We start from the raw sequence: 18,740 nt of genomic DNA, 5'->3' as shown, positions 1-18,740 counted from the left end.
AATGAAAAGTTAAAAAAAAAAAGAGGATTTTTTAAAAGTAAAATAGAATTTGAGATACGTCATCATCAAGTAACTGATTTTTTAAGATACTTTTAAAAGCTTGCATTGAATAGTTTTACTCTTATTTGGGAGAAATGAGTTCCACAAATGTGGCCCTCGGTATGTTATTGAGAATTCGAATTGTTTTAACAAAGTTTTTGGTACCTGATAATTAAAGAACGAATGGTTTGTTTGATATTAATGATCTAAAATAAAAAGAAAAGGTCTTCAGAAGTATTAGTCAGCATATAATAATTTAATCTAAACATGAATAAAATAATATTATAAATATTTATTTGACAAACATTTAGCACTCTAGGCTTTCTAAGCAGTAGATTGACACTGGTGTATTTATTAGCATTTAATATAAGGTGGCTTGCTTGTTTTTATTTTTTTAAGATACACGCTAGTCTTGACGGATAAGTGCTTATTAACTAATATTGCTATGAATAAATGAAAAGAAAATAGATTTTAAACAGTTTTTGTCCAACTAATATCAGTTTTATACATAATTCAAATACTTTTGAAATTTAGTTTTCTATTAGGCTAAAAGGTTCTTTAATTTAACTTCAATATATTTACACTTCATTACGTTACAATTCTATCACAAAATAATGCAAAGTATAAAATATATAAAATGCGGAAAAAAACACGTATTGAAACTTTTTAGTCCCTGTGTAATAATTGCTTGAGTAATAAGTATAGAACAGGGCGGTAGAAACAAAAATCATATTGGGGGAAGGGGGGGGAGCAGTACTACCCCGAAATAGTTTTAAGGACCTTTTTTTTTTTTTAGTCATTTTTTCAGTCAATTTCTTCAAAATTATTTGTTTGAAAAACTACTGGGGGAGCAAATGCCCCTGTTTCCCACCTAGTTGCTACGGGTCTGTAGAAAAAATAATATCTTATAACTAATATATTATGGTTAATGCAAATGAATTCAAAGACATGCATGCACTGGATAATAAACTGAGAATTGAATATAAATCAAAAGTTAACAATGCTGTAACAGACTTGAATAAAAAGATAGAATCATTATTAATAACAGTTGCTAATTTAACTAAAAAGAATGAAGATTTAAACAAAAAAGTTGTAAATCTTATTGTTCCTGCTCCGAATGAAGCTTGGAATATTATAACAGGTAGAAAATTGAATAAAGCTCAATCTCAGATTGATATTATTAACACGGTTTCAAATGAAAATAAAGAAATTAAAAAAAGAGAGAAGAACGTTATTATTTTTAGAAGAATCGAATAAAACTGATGGCGCAGATATAAAAAAAGATGACGAAAGTTTCAAATTTATTGGATCAAGTATAGATAGTTAGACATCATTTGATTTGTGTGTTTAGATTAAAATCTAAAAATTGTTTTGCACCAGTAAATGTCGAGTTAAGAAATAAAGAAACAAAAATGACTTTATAAAAAAGTCATACCGTAAGTTCAAGGATATTTGTGTAAATCCTGATTTAACCGATACCTAGAGAAACTTGGATAAACAACTCAGAGTTAAATGTATAGAATTTAATAAACCGCTAAACCGGAAAGTTGATTGAGATAAAGTTAAAAGCTATCACGTAATTAGAAATAAACAAGTGGTGTTAATAAACAAGTGGTGTTAATAAACAAGTGGTGTTAATAAACAAGTGGTGTTAATAAACAAGTGGTGTTAATAAACAAATAGCAATTGTAGCATTTTTTGTTCAAGTCTTCACAGAGTAACACTGACACATTATAGATATTTTATACATATTCCTTGTCAATATTTATATAACTAATATAACCAATTAAGTGACCCTGATAAGGTCGCTGGAGGAGGAAAGTGTTTGGATTTAAGTGCTAATACACTGCTGGTTAACAAAATGAATCAAGAACTTAAAAAAGGTTTCAAAACAAAAAAAAATTGATTATTTAACAGGTTGGTATACAAATGCAACCTCTTTAAAAAATAAATTTAACGAATTCATTGATGATATATGCAGATCTAAGGCTCAAGTTATATTTGTGTGCAAGACTTGGTGGTGAGTAATATCTACTGCTAATATTCCAGGTTATAATCTGTTTAGAAAGGATCGTCAATTTAGTCGTGGTGATAGAGTATTTATTTATATACAAGAGAATATTAAATCTTATGAAATAAAGGAACAATTTCTAATAAACGAAAATATTGAGCAAGTATGGTGTTTGATTGAAATTAGCGAAGAGAAAATTTTATGTGGTTGTATTTACCGGTCAGGTCTTAGTAATAATGAGAAGTGTGTTGACATGATAAAATCATTAAAGCAGGCATGTGTACTCAAACAATATAACAAATGCTCTGGTATTTTAATATGTGGTGATTTTAACTATGCAAACATCAAATAAAACGATGAAAACTTTAGTGAAATTATAAACCAGAGTGACACAACAGCAAGTATGTTTGTTGAGTCGTTACATAAATGTTACCCACACCAAAATGTTATCTGCCCTAGTTTTCAAGTAAAGTTTCAAGAAGCAGAGTTTATATTCTGGAGCATTTTCCACTGTTAGGTGGCATCGATCATGGTCATCATATTTTGAAATTTAAATTTGGATATGAAAATAGGTATAATTTGATAATATCACAACAAACAATTAGGAAGAAAAAATTTTTATAGAAAAAAGGAAACTATAAAGCGCTAAATTTGTATTTTAATAACATAATCTGGTTTCAAGAATTTGAAGGGCTTGGTGTTAATGAATCTTACGAAAAAATGGCTTAGAAAATATGAAATAAGGTGTGAAAAATATATTCCATTACTGAATTTAAATAAAAAATCTTTTCAACTCAAAAACAACACACTGTGGATGACAAGTGAATTTAAAAGTATGTCTAACGAAAAACGAAAAAGCTGGTTTAGAAACAGAAACTCTTTAATTAATTCAAAAAACAATCCCAAAAGTGTTTTTGCATGTATAAATAACAAAACAAGATTTAAAGACTTTATAAAAGCAATAAAGCTACATAATGGTATTATAACTACTGATAATCAAGAGATAGTAAACACTCTTAATGAATTTTTCGCATCTGTTTTTATACAAGATGATTCAGTAGAAGAAGTTTTAGGCAACAATATTTTTAAAAAATGTCCTGACCCATATTTTAGTATTCCTATTATTCAAAAAATTTGAATAATTTAAACATGTGCAAATCAGTAGGTCCAGATAATGTTCACCGAAAAGTTTTAAGTAAATGTTCAGAATCTTTGTTGAGTTAGGTAGCATTAATATTTCATAAATCTTTTAGTACAGGAACTATTCCAAATTTATGGTCATGTGCAAACTTTGTTCCGTTATTCAAAAAGGGTAATAAACTAGATCCAACAAATTATAGACCGGTTTCATTAACATCAATCGTTGGTAAAATTGTGGAGCGAATTATTAGAGATTGTATGATGGTGTTTCTCATTGAAAACAATCTAATTTCTAAAGAGCAACATGGTTTCATTAATGACAAAAGTTGTATAACAAATCTGTTGGAAAAATTAGATTTAATCACGCTAGAGTATGAAGAGGACGTTTCAGTTGATGTTTTGTTTTCGGATTTCAAAAAAGCATTTGATTTTAGTCTTTCACAAGAAATTACTAAAAAAATTATTTAGACTGGGATTTGGTTTATCTTTGTTAAATTAGTGTAAATCATTTTTATCAGATCGAACTCAGAGGGTGGTGAAAGGAGAATATATTTTTTCAATCAATCATTGTTTTGATGATAATAAATAATTACAAGAGGACATTAACATGTTAGTAAAATTTTCTGAAGATTGGTTAATTAAATTTAATGAATCAAAATGTAAAATCATGTATATTGGTAAAAAGAACCCTAGATATAAATATAAATTGAGCAACTCTGTTTTAAAAGAAACAACAAAAGAAAAAGATCTTGGGATTTTCATTTCAAATAATATAGAGTGGAAATGTCATATTAATTTAGCTATAGGCAAAGCAAACAGAAAATTAGGCATGATCAAAAACTATTTTGAGTATTTAGAGGAACTTTTATTAAAGTTACTATATAAATCATTAGTACGTCCTCATTCGGAATATCAAGCAGCAGTTTGGAATCCATTATAGAAGAAGGACATTGGCAATCTTGAACTCGTGCAAAACAGGGCTACTAGAATCAAATCTTTAAGGGGGAAATCATATGAAGGAAGATTAAAGATACTTGAACTGCCAACTTCGCATGATAGAAGAAGAAGAGGTAATCTGATTCAAATGTACAAGATATAAAAAGGAAAAGATATTGTAGTTTTCACCACCTTCCATTAAATTTTGAACGATCAAGTAGAAGTAACAATTGTAGAATACGAAGACAATTTAGCAATTTGAGAATTCATCACCATTTCTTCACATACAGAGTTATAAACAATTGGAATTCTTTTCCTCAATGGATAATAGATAAAGATAATAGCTTTGTGAGAGGGTGCACCGTCCTGTTGAAACGTCCATTCTCCAAAATGCTGCTGGGTCCAAGGCAAAAGTTTTTCTTCAAGCATCGCTCGATATTCAGCACCACGAACTTTGACTCCATCTGGAACAAAGAAGAGAGGAGTCTTACCATTGTGGGTGATTCCTGCCCAGAGCATCACTTGCTGAGGCTTCTGTTGATGGGAAATGATTATTTTTTCGAATGGCATGGGTTCCTTAGACCAACTTCTGTCATTTTGATTATGAGCTTGCTCAACATCGAACCATTTCTCATCAGAAAACAGAATTATTCGATGTCGCCTAGCACCAAAATATTTCAGAAGCTTCCTGCATAGGTTCAAACGTTTTCGTTTCATCTCTTCTGTAAGTAATTGAGCTGTAACATGTTTCCTGGCTTTTAATCCTGCTCCTTTCAGAATATTTCGGACTTATCCTTCAGAAATTCCAACAGCTTTGGCCATTTTTCTTGTTGAGTTCTTCTGTGTTCATGGGTTTCTTTTGATTTGACCTAAGATTTTTTTCCGGTTAGCTGGAGTGTTGGCAGTCCGAGGACGTTATAGAAAAATGGTCCCGAACTCTTTACGCACCCTGTATAAACATGTTGTTGTAAAGGAGTCTTGTAGAAGACTATGAAGTCTTATCATCGAGCACCTCTTTAAATGTTTAAATAAACCTAATTAGTTTTTATATATAGTTAAAAGTGGTTAAGCAATATACAGTCAGTGATACACATAAATATTTTAGTATAAATCTTGTTATTAAGTTTAATACATGTCAATAAAATTGTTGATAATAAGTATGAGGTGTTTTAGTTTTTTCTTCAAGGTGGTAAGATTATTTAATACTTTAATTTCTATATTTTTGAATATTATTTGTTATATAGATGCGGACCCCGGTAGGAAATAAAGAATCGTGAGAATTTTGTTGCTTTTTTAGGCAATGCGAAGTTCCCTATTGCTCTTGTTATATATCTATTAGATCTAATTTTAAAAAAGTTATCTGAAAAATACGATGGGACTGGTCCAAGATTGTATTTAAGCATGAAAAGAATACTTTGATAGATGTTGATTTGGTGAACATTTAGTGCATTTAAGGTTTTTAGTAAAGGTTCAGCAAGGTGAGTTTATCTTTATTATAAACTAATTTTGATGCATAATTTTGACTTATATAAAGAGTATTCAATTTAGATTTGTCTGTACTTTCAAATGAAGTATTAGCGTAAGAAAGATAACTTTGGATGTAAGAAAAATAAAGCGATTTAAGATCATCTTGGAACAACATAAGTTTAACTTTGTAAAGTATTCTAAAACGTTTTAAAATTTTGGTGTCTTTTGTACTAATATGTGCTTTCTAAGTTATCTTTTCGTCAATAAGTATCCCAAGAAATTTAGTTGTTTCTGTTCTTTAAAGGTGAACCTTATCTACCTTTACTGAGGGAAGTATAGTTGGTGTATTTTTTTTTTGTTTTAAGGAATTAAATAATATATATATTTTTTTTAATATTTAGTCGTAACTTATTTAATTTTAAACAGATGCTTAATTTTTCAAGGAGTTTGTTCATACATACGTAAAGGTATGAACAAAGAGCTTGAAAGATTAAACATCTGGTTGAAATTAAATAATTATCACTAAATACAGAAAAAAAGATGCTAAATACAGAAAAACTTGATGCTCTTGTATCTACAGTACAGGAGCATCGAGTTGAAAAAAAGTCTTAACCCTAATATATATATATATATACAATAAATATATATATATATATATATATATATATATATATATATATATATATATATATATATATATATATATATATATATATATATATATATATATATATATATATATATATATATATATATATATATATATAATGATGATGATAGCAAAAGTTGTAAATACGTTGAGAAGTTAAGAAAAACTAGTGAAGGTAGAGTTTTAGTTCAAGAGAGGACAATTTAATGAGAGTTTTATTTTGTTTTTTTTTATTAAGAATTTTTTTTTGAAAAAAAAAAATCTTAATAAATTTTTTCAATATCATTTTCATTAAGAGACAAAACAGCAAGGCTATTTAAGTCACACAACTATGGAACAATGATTAGAAAACTGTTAAAAAAATATTACTCTAAAATAAAAGATTTTTTAATGTTGTTACATTCATGTATCTTGGATACATCTATGTATCTTTTTGATACATGAATGGAACCATGTATTTATTTTTTTGATTTTATTCTTTGTTTAGAATTCAATACACTTTGCTTTAAATTTGAAGAAAAATTTTCAGCTGATTTAAGATTTGCAAGTCCAAATCCTTGATAGACTTAAAAGCATCGAACAATTTGGAGATGTTGCTTTTATTTTGAATTATGACAATATAGAAAAAAACAACCAATAAGTTCATTTGAGAGATTCAATATTATTAAAAATATTTAAAAAACAAGTTCAAACGCTAGAAAATCAAGGTAACTTCTAATGTTCACTCACTTAGACAATAAAAATCTATATTTCAATTTTTATTATTGCTGAAGAGTGATGCCTGGGTGTGTAAAAATTTTAGTGAAAATAATAATAGAATAATAATAGTATATATATATATATATATATATATTTATATATATTTAAATTTTAGTACTTATAAAAACTTGTAAAAAAAGGCGATAAAATTGCTCAGAATATGTTGTGACATATTCTGAGCAATTGAGCCAAATCTAAATAGCATTATGGTATTTAGATTTGGCTCAATATTTAATCATGCTTTTAATTTATTTTAATAATTTTTAAGGTTACTCAAATGAGAGGAATGGGAGGAGCGTCTCCACGGTCGCTCTTCCCATTTCTCTAAAAATGTTTTGAATGCTATCATGGAATACAGGCATTATTTACCTCCTTACAATAAATGCATAAAAGATGAGCATTGAATGCAAGTTTTTAGCCATTGCATCTTTTAGAAGACTGAAATATTTTCGTTAACAGTAAATAGCAGAATGTGAAACAGTAATACGTTGCTCATTTTTTCCTATTCACTATTTGAAAATATACTTGCGGTCATTTTTTATTTTAATTTTGTTTTTTTATCTATGACTTTCCAAAACTAATAACAAGTATTTTAATATTAATTTTTATTGTGAGTGTCTTTTAATTATTGGACTTTTTGGAAATCAAATTCAAAAGCAAAGTTTCTTTACTTTGCTTTTGAATTTAATTGTTTGTTTTTAGTTTTCTAAAGCATGCTCTATCATTGACAGACAATTTTGTGATAAATATTATTTCTTTAGATACAATTGTATGTGGCAATTTGGTTATGATGGAAGCAACATCAAGTGTGCAATTGGTGACATTAAAACGAGCTTAAAAATAATTTTTTTGATAGATTGTGTTTATATATTAAAATTATCAAAAATATTACTCTTTATTTTTTGTAATGATTTGTGTCAATACTGAGATTTAATTATTTATGAAGTGATCTTATTATTATCCTAATGAGGGTTGCCACTCGTGTTGAATCCCAAAAACGCATGTATATTAAAATTAGGCTTAGTGTGAAAAAAAAAGACTTCATTTCTTATATCAAGACTTCATTTTTTATACTTGCTAGATATGGAGTCGGTATGAGAATAAGCTAAATAAAATTATATGCTGAATGAACGGACAAAATTGAGACGTCCAAAAGCGTCTACTGTAGACCTGTTTTGGGCGTCCTTTTTAAGTCCAAAATGGACGGACGAAAGCCGTAGCATTCGGTACGTCCGAGCGGACCATTTTGGACGTCCGTGAGCCCATTGGGTTAGAAGATTTAATAAGTCCTTTCGTAATCCATAGATATTGCAGACTTTTAAACTTGATTTTGATTTCTTTCAACGGATACGCTTTGTCTTATGCATTAAAGAACTTGTTGTAAAAGAATTCATACGCTTAATTATTATCTTTGCTATTAAGGAGTTGTTGTCAGTTTACGCTGAGTAAATAATTTCTAAATCCCTTAATATTAAATTCAGTAATCTGCCTTTTTGTTTCCGTTAGTACTATTTCTTTTTTTTTTTCTTTTTTATAAAAATCAGATACAATAAAATTGGAAAGCGGTCGTTTATATTGCTTTTTATGACTCCGCTTTGAATGCTGCATTTTCTAAAAATGTTAGTAAAAATATAATCATTGAGAGATTCGGTTTGAAGAGTTTCTATTTGTTACTAAGAGCCACTATTCGTTACTAAGGTTTGAAGAGTTACTATTCGCTACTAAGGTTTGATGAGTTACTGTTCGTTAGATTTATTGAAGAGTTACTATTCGCTAGATTTATTGAAGAGTTACTATTCGTTAGATTTATTGAAGAGTTACTATTCGTTAGATTTATTGAAGAGTTACTATTCGTTAGATTTATTGAAGAGTTACAATTCGTTAGATTTATTGAAGAGTTACTATTCGTTAGATTTATTGAAGAGTTACTATTCGTTAGATTTATTGAAGAGTTACTATTCGTTAGATTTATTGAAGAGTTACTATTCGTTAGATTTATTGAAGAGTTACTATTGCTTAGATTTATTGAAGAGTTACTATTCGTTAGATTTATTGAAGAGTTACTATTCGTTAGATTTATTGAAGAGTTACAATTCGTTAGATTTATTGAAGAGTTACTACTATTCGTTAGATTTATTGAAGAGTTACTATTCGTTAGATTTATTGAAGAGTTACTATTCGTTTGATTTATTGAAGAGTTCTTTTTTTTTTATCCTTGTTTTAAAGAAAGATTAAAAAAATAAAATAATCGTAGGTTATATAGTTCATAGCTTTAACTTCAACTTTACTGCTTAACCTACTCCTTTGTTTGACTTTAACAAATGAAAACATTTAATAACTCATTCTTTGTTAGTTTATTGTTATTAACAATTGCTTTATTAGCAGTTAAATATGAGTCATAGCTAATTTTACCGTGTTTTAATTTAAACATTAAATTTGAAACTCAAATAACAAAAACTTGTATAATTGTTTTCGTTATGATTGATTTGTCAATTATATCATTATACTCTATATCATTAAGGTTCATTTTTTCGGAAGGCAATTTATTATTAATTTTTCAAAATAATTTCTCTTCTTCATTTGAAATTTTTTGTGTGTCGCCTTTAATTTTTAGTAGTTGGTTTGTATAATTTTTTGTGAATAGGTCATAATTAGCTCAAAAACATAAATATATAAAATCATAATGATCATTTTTTCAAATTGAATTTATAATCAAATGTTCTCATTTTAAGAATCATATAATAAAAACGCTCGTTTTTTTTTTTTTTTTAAATTTATTTTTGAATGCCAAGGAATCCCTAATTCTAAACAGTTTTAAAGAATAAATTAAATCATTTTTTTTACTGAGCGAATAAAGATTTTCACAAATCCGGCACTTTCCACTGCCTCATATAATGCTGTTTAGTTTTTAGTAAAAATTACATTTAGAACATTCAAAATTCAACTTCTAAGAAAATCCACTTCATTTAATCGTTGTCTTTTGGAGCAACCTCTACAACATTCTTGACAACTGCCAATGGAGCAGCCTTTTGACAACTACCGATAAGGCAGCCTCTACAATATTCTTGACAACTACCAATATAACCATATTTTTTATGAACAGAGAAGTTTATCATGATGTTTACAAATTTTTGGTGAGCCATGCTGGCCTACTATATTAATGTGTGATTGACAAAACTTTTCCAAAATTTTAAATTTGTGAGATTTTGTGTATATAATTGCCCTAAAGTGATGGGACAATTATAAACTTAAGTTTGCGCTGCACAAAACTATTAGGGTAACATTTTTTAACAAAGTCTAAATAAAATAGTATAACTCAAAATATAAAAAAATATGTCAAAACAGACTCAAGTTGTAAGTCGCCATAGATAAAAAAAAGAATACCAAAACCAAGTTTTGATAAAATTGGAGGCTTTTTGATTATCGATGATTTTTAATCCGCGTTTTAAATGCTGAGATTTTTATTTTTGCAAATAAGTTCATAAAAAACCAAGACCAAAGTAGTAAATAAGAAAAGAGTGGACCAAGATTTGACCCTTGTGGAACTCCACATACAATTTTTGTTCTCTTGATTCATTATTAATAGCACTTTTTTTTTTTCACTGAGGTAACTTTTTAACTAATCATTGGTTTTATTTATCACTCCGTAGTTAGTAAATTCGATAAGTAACATCGTGTAACACAATTTTAGTTACTGACTTCTAAGTGTTATACCTCAACTGCTTATATCTAACGTATGTGAAAAAATGACTTCATTAAGCACAAATTTTTCCTACACGACAATAGCACGAAGAAAACTCATTTTTTTGTGAAAACAGAACGGTTTTTATTTTCGTCATTTTTGTCATTATGATTAGGTAAAAACAAAACTTGCATAAGGAATAATCAAACACAGTAGAAAGCCACTTAACAAGGTTCAGAAATATTTAGATTTTTCAGATTTACGATTGTACAGTGAACTACTCTCTCAAAGTAGCCCCCAAATGTAGTCCCCATCATATTTTCATTATACTGTCCTTGGTAACGACGTTCAAAGTCCAATATATCTTGATGAAAACGCTTGATAAGCGTTTTCAGTAAGCGCCCATGTTCTCCTTGAGTTTGTCGAGGTGCGAATCAAGGTTTTGGACTTTCAGAGACGTTCTGCATCTCATTTTGGCGTAATTCTTTATGAGAGTCTGCACCTACTCCACATAGTTTCAGCTTTGTGATTACTTAGAAAGCCCTGAACAACATAAACGGAATTGCTCCAAGCCGCTCCCTCCGTCCTGTTCAACAGCTTTATGAAATCCTTACATTCTAAGATCTTCTTGATCTGTGATCCAACAAGTGTACCAGCCTTAACCATAGCCTCGGACAGCTTTGGAAAAAGATTTTGGAGGTATTGAAACGCTGCTGACTCCTTGTCAAGAGCAGTGACAAATTGCTAAGCAAGGCCTACCTTGATATGCAGTGGCGGCATAAGCACCTCATGAGATTTTATCAGCGGCTCCCACTTCACATTGTTTTTTTCGACAGAAAACTCTGTCCGTTGTGGCTAACCCTTTTTGCGATAATGCGCCTTAGTGTCACGGCTGTCTCAAAAACAAAGAAAACAAGGAAACTTTGTGAAACCAAGAGTGTTTTGGAGAATCGTAGAAACATCTGGAAAACTCTAGCATTTCAGTAGTATTTTAAGAAGGAAGCTCAGCATTGAATCGAGAATTTTCTCAAAAGCGCCAAATTTCATTGTCCAAGTCACAGAAGTAATTTTTTTTTGGAATAACAGCAATTTCCTTTCTATTCTAGACCTAACGGGTTAGGAAAACACACCTTCAAGCCAGAAAGAGAACAAAAGTGAAAATTTGTTACATAGTGTAATTGTAGAGTGAAGTTATTATTTACAAATTCTTTAGTAATGTGGTCTACTATTTTAATTATTACATTGATCAAGTGCTTATGACTTGCGATCAATTTTTCTGGATTGTAATGGATAGCAGACGTACTGGATCAAGTGCAAAGATTGTACCATCGTCAGATTGACTGCAAAAAACAAGTCAGGTATACATTTGGAAAGACTGCCAATTCAAAAATTATCCATCCATCCAAAAGAAGAAAAATGTCCTTGAAGCCTACTTCAACAACAGCAACGGCAACAGCAACAACGTTAACTTAGGAATCCGAGTCTGAGGCAGAATATCAAGAGCCTAAAGATTCAAAAGAATCGTAGGCTCTTAATATTCTGTCCACAAGTACTACCAAAAAAGCAGTTAAGCCAAAGATGCAACCAAAATAGTGTCTTCAAAGTTATCAACCAGCAAAGCAGCAATCATTTGTCGACAGTTATCTTAAGATAAAATTGAAATTCAAAAACCCATACATTCTCGTGCATTGAGATCAATTATTAAAGAAGCTGTTAAACTTATAGAAAAAATGAAAAAAACACTAAATTTAGAAAACTGGTCACTGCACTTTAATAGTAAACGTATCAGTCACCAAGAATATAGAGTGTTATTGTTGAAAAATAAACAAAGAAAAATTAATTTACAAGTACTAGATCTACCAAACGGAAGAGTAAATATGTTCTTAAAAGTATAACAGCTGTTCTCGATGAGCACAACTTATGGAAGAATACAAAGATGATTGTAGCGTACACTACGAATGTAAACACTGGAAAAAGGGATGAGATTATCAGCCGATAACAAGATGTTAGAAAAAATTTTACCACAGCATTATTTCTGAATGAATAAATATTATACATTATAATTATTTAATGCAATTGATCTTAAAACATTTTTAATTATTAGATTATTAGTTTATATTTTTACAACTTTATTGTTTCTAATCAGTCTTTTTTCATCACTATGCTGACATAAACATAAAATTATGATTATTAATAACTTAAGACACACAAAACTCAATAAAAGATAAATCATTGTTGTCATGTTAAGCTTACAAAATTTTGAAATTTTTAAATTTTAATTATTGAATTATTAATTAAATTTTTAAAGTTCTTAAATCATCTTTAACTTTTATTCAATCAATTATTTGATTTATCTGCAGAAATGCAAAGCAGTTACAAAAACTGGCATAAGTACGTTAAATTGCAAATATTACCATAAGTGCGAATTGGCATTTCGCACTTATGCCGATGTTTGCAATTTAACGTACTTATGCCAATGTTTGCATATTCTTTCATGCATCTTTCAATGCATGTTTGCTAGCTTTCACTTCTTCGCTTTTCATAGCCTTGATATACAATCTATTCTATTCAGATCTTAGCTCAACAGAAAAAACAAAAAAAATTATAACTCGGTGTAGTTAGGGCGATTTTTAAACTAATCGAGTTCTTTTATTTAAGAGAAGCATGATTTTGTCAGCGTGTTACGTCTGAACAAGAGAAGCATGATTTTGTCAGCGTGTTATGTCTGAACAAGAGAGACGTAAAAATGTTTTTGCTTTAGGTTTTCATAATGTTCAAAGAAATTTTTCTCTTTTTTATATCATTTTCAAAACTATTTGACAACCCCTTATAGTGAACTTAAAAAACACCATTTTTGAGTCTTAAAGAACCTAAAGAACACTATTTTTAGTCCTAAAGAACACCATTTTGAGCCTCAATACTGTTGAACAAAATTAATCTAAAGACTCAAACAACATGATTTTAAACAGCTTGGTTTTACTTAAAATCTTTTGAAAAAGTGCGTCAACCCTTTAGAGATCCTAGTTCTAATACATATAGATCTGTTCTAATACATATTAATTGAATATAGTTGTCAAAATAAAATAACACTATCAATTTTCGCAAAAAATTTAAGAACTCCGATCAAGAAAGAGCTTGTAATGAAGAAAAACTGCAAATAAACGATTATAACAGATTAAATTATTTAAACTATGATGTTCATTTCACTTTCAACAATAAATTTATTTATATTCTTAGTTTAATTTGGACGATCAATTGTGGTTTTAAGGGGATTTTTATTTTTTTTGAAAATAATGTTTTTTTTAAAAAAAAGCTTTTTCGTTGGAAACATTTTTACTTTATGTTATGGCAAAACTATAATTTTAGGTTTTTTCGTCTTTTTATAATTCACAGACCAAAAATTTAACGGAAATATGTCATGATCAGCAAAATATCATGAAGACGCAAGAGTATTTTAAAATAGCCTTATCTACACCAAGTAGGTTACATTTGTTTATGTTTTATATGAAGTGGCTTTTTTTTATAAAAAAAAAGTCAAAATTTAATTCCCATACAAAAAGTACGAGTCATCCAAAGAAACTGAAAAATGGTTCAACACAAACGGAGAATCTTAATAGTAGTCGATTAGACGATTTCAGGGGACCAAATGAAATAGTTCGAGAAAATAAAAGTTTGAGTTTACCGTAATTCGGCTTACCGGGAATTATTTTCATAACTCCCGGTAAGTCGAATGGACTTATGAAAAAAACAGACTTGGGGTGAAATGGGACAATTTCATTATTTTTTTAAATTTACTATGTTTTAACTTTTACAATCAATTTTTTTGTAAAAAAGCAAGTGAATAGAAAAATTCTGTTATTTGTTTGTGATTTTTTCCATAAAAAAAAAGTTTTTTATATTTATAGGATTTCTTTGTGTTGAAATTAAACTCTTTATTATTTTAAATTTTACTTTTAAATTTTAAATATGAAAATTTAAATTTGAAAATTTAAATTTGAAATTTAAATTTGAAATTTAAATTTGAAACTTAAATTTGAAATTTAAATTTAAATCTTAAATTTTGAAATTTGAAATCTGAAGTTTTTTAAATTTGAAATTTTAATTTCAAATTTAAAAATACAGTACACAGTAAGTATTGTTCAGCTGCTCGTAGTGATCAGTTTTAGCTGATCACTACGAGCAACTGCACACGAGCATAAAATTTCAAAATCAAGTTTACAGCAGAAAATAAAGGAAAACTTCTTACAATAACTTATATTTTGATGAACAACACAAATATATTTTTATAAGGCAGAGGATATGAACTTTCAGTATATTTTTTTCAAGCACCTAATATACATTATGGACTTAATGTTAGAGAAACAAACCAACGTGCATATCAATATGTAATTAAAATGACATTAAAATACCAGAAAACAGAAAAAAGAGTGAAACAGCTGAAACTGAATGGTTATATTTATTCTTAAATCGTACAAAAATATCTAATCATATGCTAGAAGCTACCAGCCTTAGTCGAACAACTAGTTTTAATCGCACAAATATAGATACTTTCTTCGAAAACCTTTCTACTAAGTAACTGATGGGCAAAACTACAGCAGTCCGCTCAAAATGCCTATTAAGGTCTACTGTTATTCCGCTATAGAATGTTTGATGGGTAATAATTTTTAAGTAACAATTTATTAGATTCTATTGTCTCAATACAAACACAACTAATGTTTTTTAATAGAGAAAGTTTTATTTAAAATATTTGATATATTTCCAAAAGCACTATTCATAATGACATAATTTATGGTTCTGTAAGAGTTCATGAAAGTATTAGGCAACAGTAATGCATACCAGACTTCCTTTTCAGAATACACTGATTTTTTTAGATATCTTTTTTTCTTCAGATTTTTTCAAACACCAAACCAGTTTTTCTGCTTGATTTTGTAAATAAACGAAATTGTTTTTCAATTAATTTTACAAGGTACATTTACAACTTTTACGAAACCATTGAGATAAATTTAACAACCTATGTAAAACAGTTTTACGTGTAAGCTTTTGTTAATTCATAACTTCTAGTTAAACTCTGCATGACCAGAACCATGACCATTTAGATTTTGTTTTTAAACTACTTGATCTTGAAATATACAAAAGTTATTCTAAATTTTTAAGTTTTTTAAATTTCTTTATTATCTTTTGTTGTCGTAGTTGTTTTTTTTTTTTTTTTTACATTTATTTAATAACATAACTTTACAACAAAGTTAATGGCCGGAGCACGATGAAGAAATGTCCCAGTTTTATAAGATTTTAGAGTATTATAGAGTATATACTGAGAATTAAGTTAAGCATCGGCGTTACCGCACCGTCGGTAAAAATGCGTAAACTTGCGTAAAAATGCGTAAACTTGCGTGAATTTGTGTAAAATGCGTAAATTAGAGTAAAATGCGTAAAAATGCGTAATTACCGCGGTAATTTTGCGTAAAATGCTTAATACGCAAATTTACCGCATTTATCACTATTTACCGTTTTTATCACTTTTTACCACTTTTTATCACAATTTAACGCTTTTTTTCCTGGTTACCGAAAAACTAAACAAGGATTTTTTAAATTGCTTTTTGTATTTCTATTAGTAAATTTTACATTTACATTTTAAACAAACAAGTTATTAATAAAAAATTAATCATCAGATATTTCATAATCTGTCTCTAATAAAATATTTGAAACCTCAGATGCTCCGTACTTTTTTTTTTGCATTTTCCTTCCAATTCGACTTCATTATATTACTTAATTGCTTCTACTTTGTTTTTGCTGGAGTGTCATTGGAATAAACAAAAAGATATTTTGACTTTGGTCTTCACCTTGAGCCCCTTCATACCCTACTTGTTGAGCTAGAGTTCTATGACTCTCTTGAGTATCTAAGTGCAGGTGTTGTTGCTCTTTAGGTTCAGGACCAGTTTGATTATCTGATAGTGTTGGAGAAGTCTTTTCAGGTGCACCTTTTTTTTAATTTCAGTTTGGCTATGTTATTTTCCCTGTTGGTGAGTCTTCTTAGTTGGTGGTGTGACATGTGGTAATACATATGGCTCTTCTTCGCACGTTTTTTCCCAATCGATGAGGTTTGAAAGAACCCTTGCGTAATTTTGACTCACACTAACTAGGTTTTGACTCACACTAACTTTCTGGTTTTACATTATGCCTAAAATCAGTAACCGTCCTACCTCATACTGAAAACATTCGTTTCAGTAGTAGATAGTTCATAAAAAATAAATACATGAACCACAAGAAAATTTTTTGATGGCGGCCGATATTAGGAACGGCAATATGAAAATTAAGAAACTGATGATAATCAAGTTTTATATCTTAAGCTCAAATATTGATAAGATTAAATATAAATTTATTTTTTTGTTTAGCATAACATTTTTTTCATAAAAATAACGGAATATTACAATATTTACATAAGCTTCAAATATAAATATTTTTTTATTTAATAAAACATATTCTTACAATAACTTGTTGTTTATTAACTTTCTTTTTTTTTTGTTTTTTAGAATAAATATAATAAAATAAAAAACTCTCAGTAAAACAAGTACGAGTTTTAATTTTAGTTTGTTTGATAGTAGTGAAAAAAAAGTATTTGTTTGCTTGTGTAGAAATCTCAAATTTAAAATAACTAGCATTTGCTATATAATTTATGTACCTTTTAGTTCTTAACTATCCAATGCTTGTGGTAGAAGGTTAGTAACACAACTGCATGTTGTGCTGTTGAAAATATAGAATTTGTCAAAATTGTAGGTAGAAACCACTGCCGTTTACCATGCAGTTATGTTATCAATCTTCCAGCACACTGCATTGGGTAACAAAGAACTAAAAGGTACATAAATTATATATAAATATTCATTTAATCGTTAATTGCACTTAAATAATATCGAATATTTCGAATTTTAATATTTAAACGAATAATTTCTTTAATTGTCTAATTTTTTTAAACATCTTCTTAAACTTTTTAAAAGTTAAATTTCATTATCCTTTTTTTCTTACAAAACTCTGTTTAATTATCTCTTTCATATTACTGTAAAGTCTTATAAAATGTACATCGTTCCCAGCTAAAAGCTTTGATCGCCGCCATCTTGGGAGGCCAATTTTGGCTTCAATTTTTTTTCCAAAAAACAATAGAATACGCTATCCAGGTATATTTTGAGATCAGTGGTTTAAAATATACTAAATCATAGTAAGAGTAAAACTCCAACTGGTACTACCTTGAGACAGCTTAATCACTTTTTTGCACTTATTGCACTCAGCAAATTCTGATTTTCTGCCAGAGCCAGAGATGTTATCCTCTTATTTGTTAAGCTTGTTAAAATAATTCCAAAGAGACAGTTTCTTTAAGATGGTTTGATTTGGTAGTGGTTTTAGTATACTAATTAGATCACTGAAGTAAGAATTTTGAGACTGTTAGTCTTTCTTGACTTTAGTCAAGCTTTTATAGAAGGCTAGTTTAATTTTAGGACGTAATTAATTATTTAAAAACTATCTGACTTGATAAAAACAAAGTAACTTTTTACGCTATTTTACCATAATAATTACCGCTTTTACTATCGTTTATCACAAATTACCGGAATTTCCGATTTTTACCGCTTTTACGCATTTTTACCAATTTTACGCATTTTACGCAATTTTACCGTCTTCTGTAATAAAAAAACGTAAAAATGCATATTACGCATTTATACCGAAGTGCGATAAAAATGAGTTATACGCGTTTTACCGCATTTTACCGAAATTTTTTTACCGCTGGTGCGGTAACGTCGATGCTTAAATTAAATAGATGTTTACAAAAATATAAAGAATAGTTTAAAATCATACCAAGATGTTATCATCAATAAACTTGAAAACCCTTGCGATAATGGTTATTATTATTTCTTAATTTTAAAATTATAAAACAATCAGATAATCAATTAAATAAAACCAAACACTGATTTAATCTGATTGATTTTGAAAGAAACGCTTGAAATCTAGCGAATCAATATCTCTGTTTGATAAATATCGTTTTAATTAGCTTATAAACTGCTTAAGAAAAA

The 18,740-nt window shown here is 28.6% G+C and overlaps 1 protein-coding gene across 1 annotated transcript in view; it reads left to right on the top strand.

Annotated features, from left to right (window-relative positions):
* Nucleotides 1-702: 702 nt before the first annotated feature.
* LOC100209282 (heat shock factor protein) overlaps nt 703-18,740 on the top strand; it is a 123,834-nt gene continuing 105,796 nt past the window's right edge. The window contains exon 1 of the mRNA XM_065820321.1: nt 703-723. The gene's annotated coding sequence lies outside the window, so the exon portion shown is untranslated. The remainder of the gene's footprint in view (nt 724-18,740) is intronic.

Source organism: Hydra vulgaris, chromosome 15, assembly GCF_038396675.1.
Source record: "Hydra vulgaris chromosome 15, alternate assembly HydraT2T_AEP".
NCBI lineage: Eukaryota > Metazoa > Cnidaria > Hydrozoa > Anthoathecata > Hydridae > Hydra > Hydra vulgaris.
Note: the sequence above shows the minus strand (reverse complement) of the source record. Positions and strands in the feature narration are given on the sequence as shown.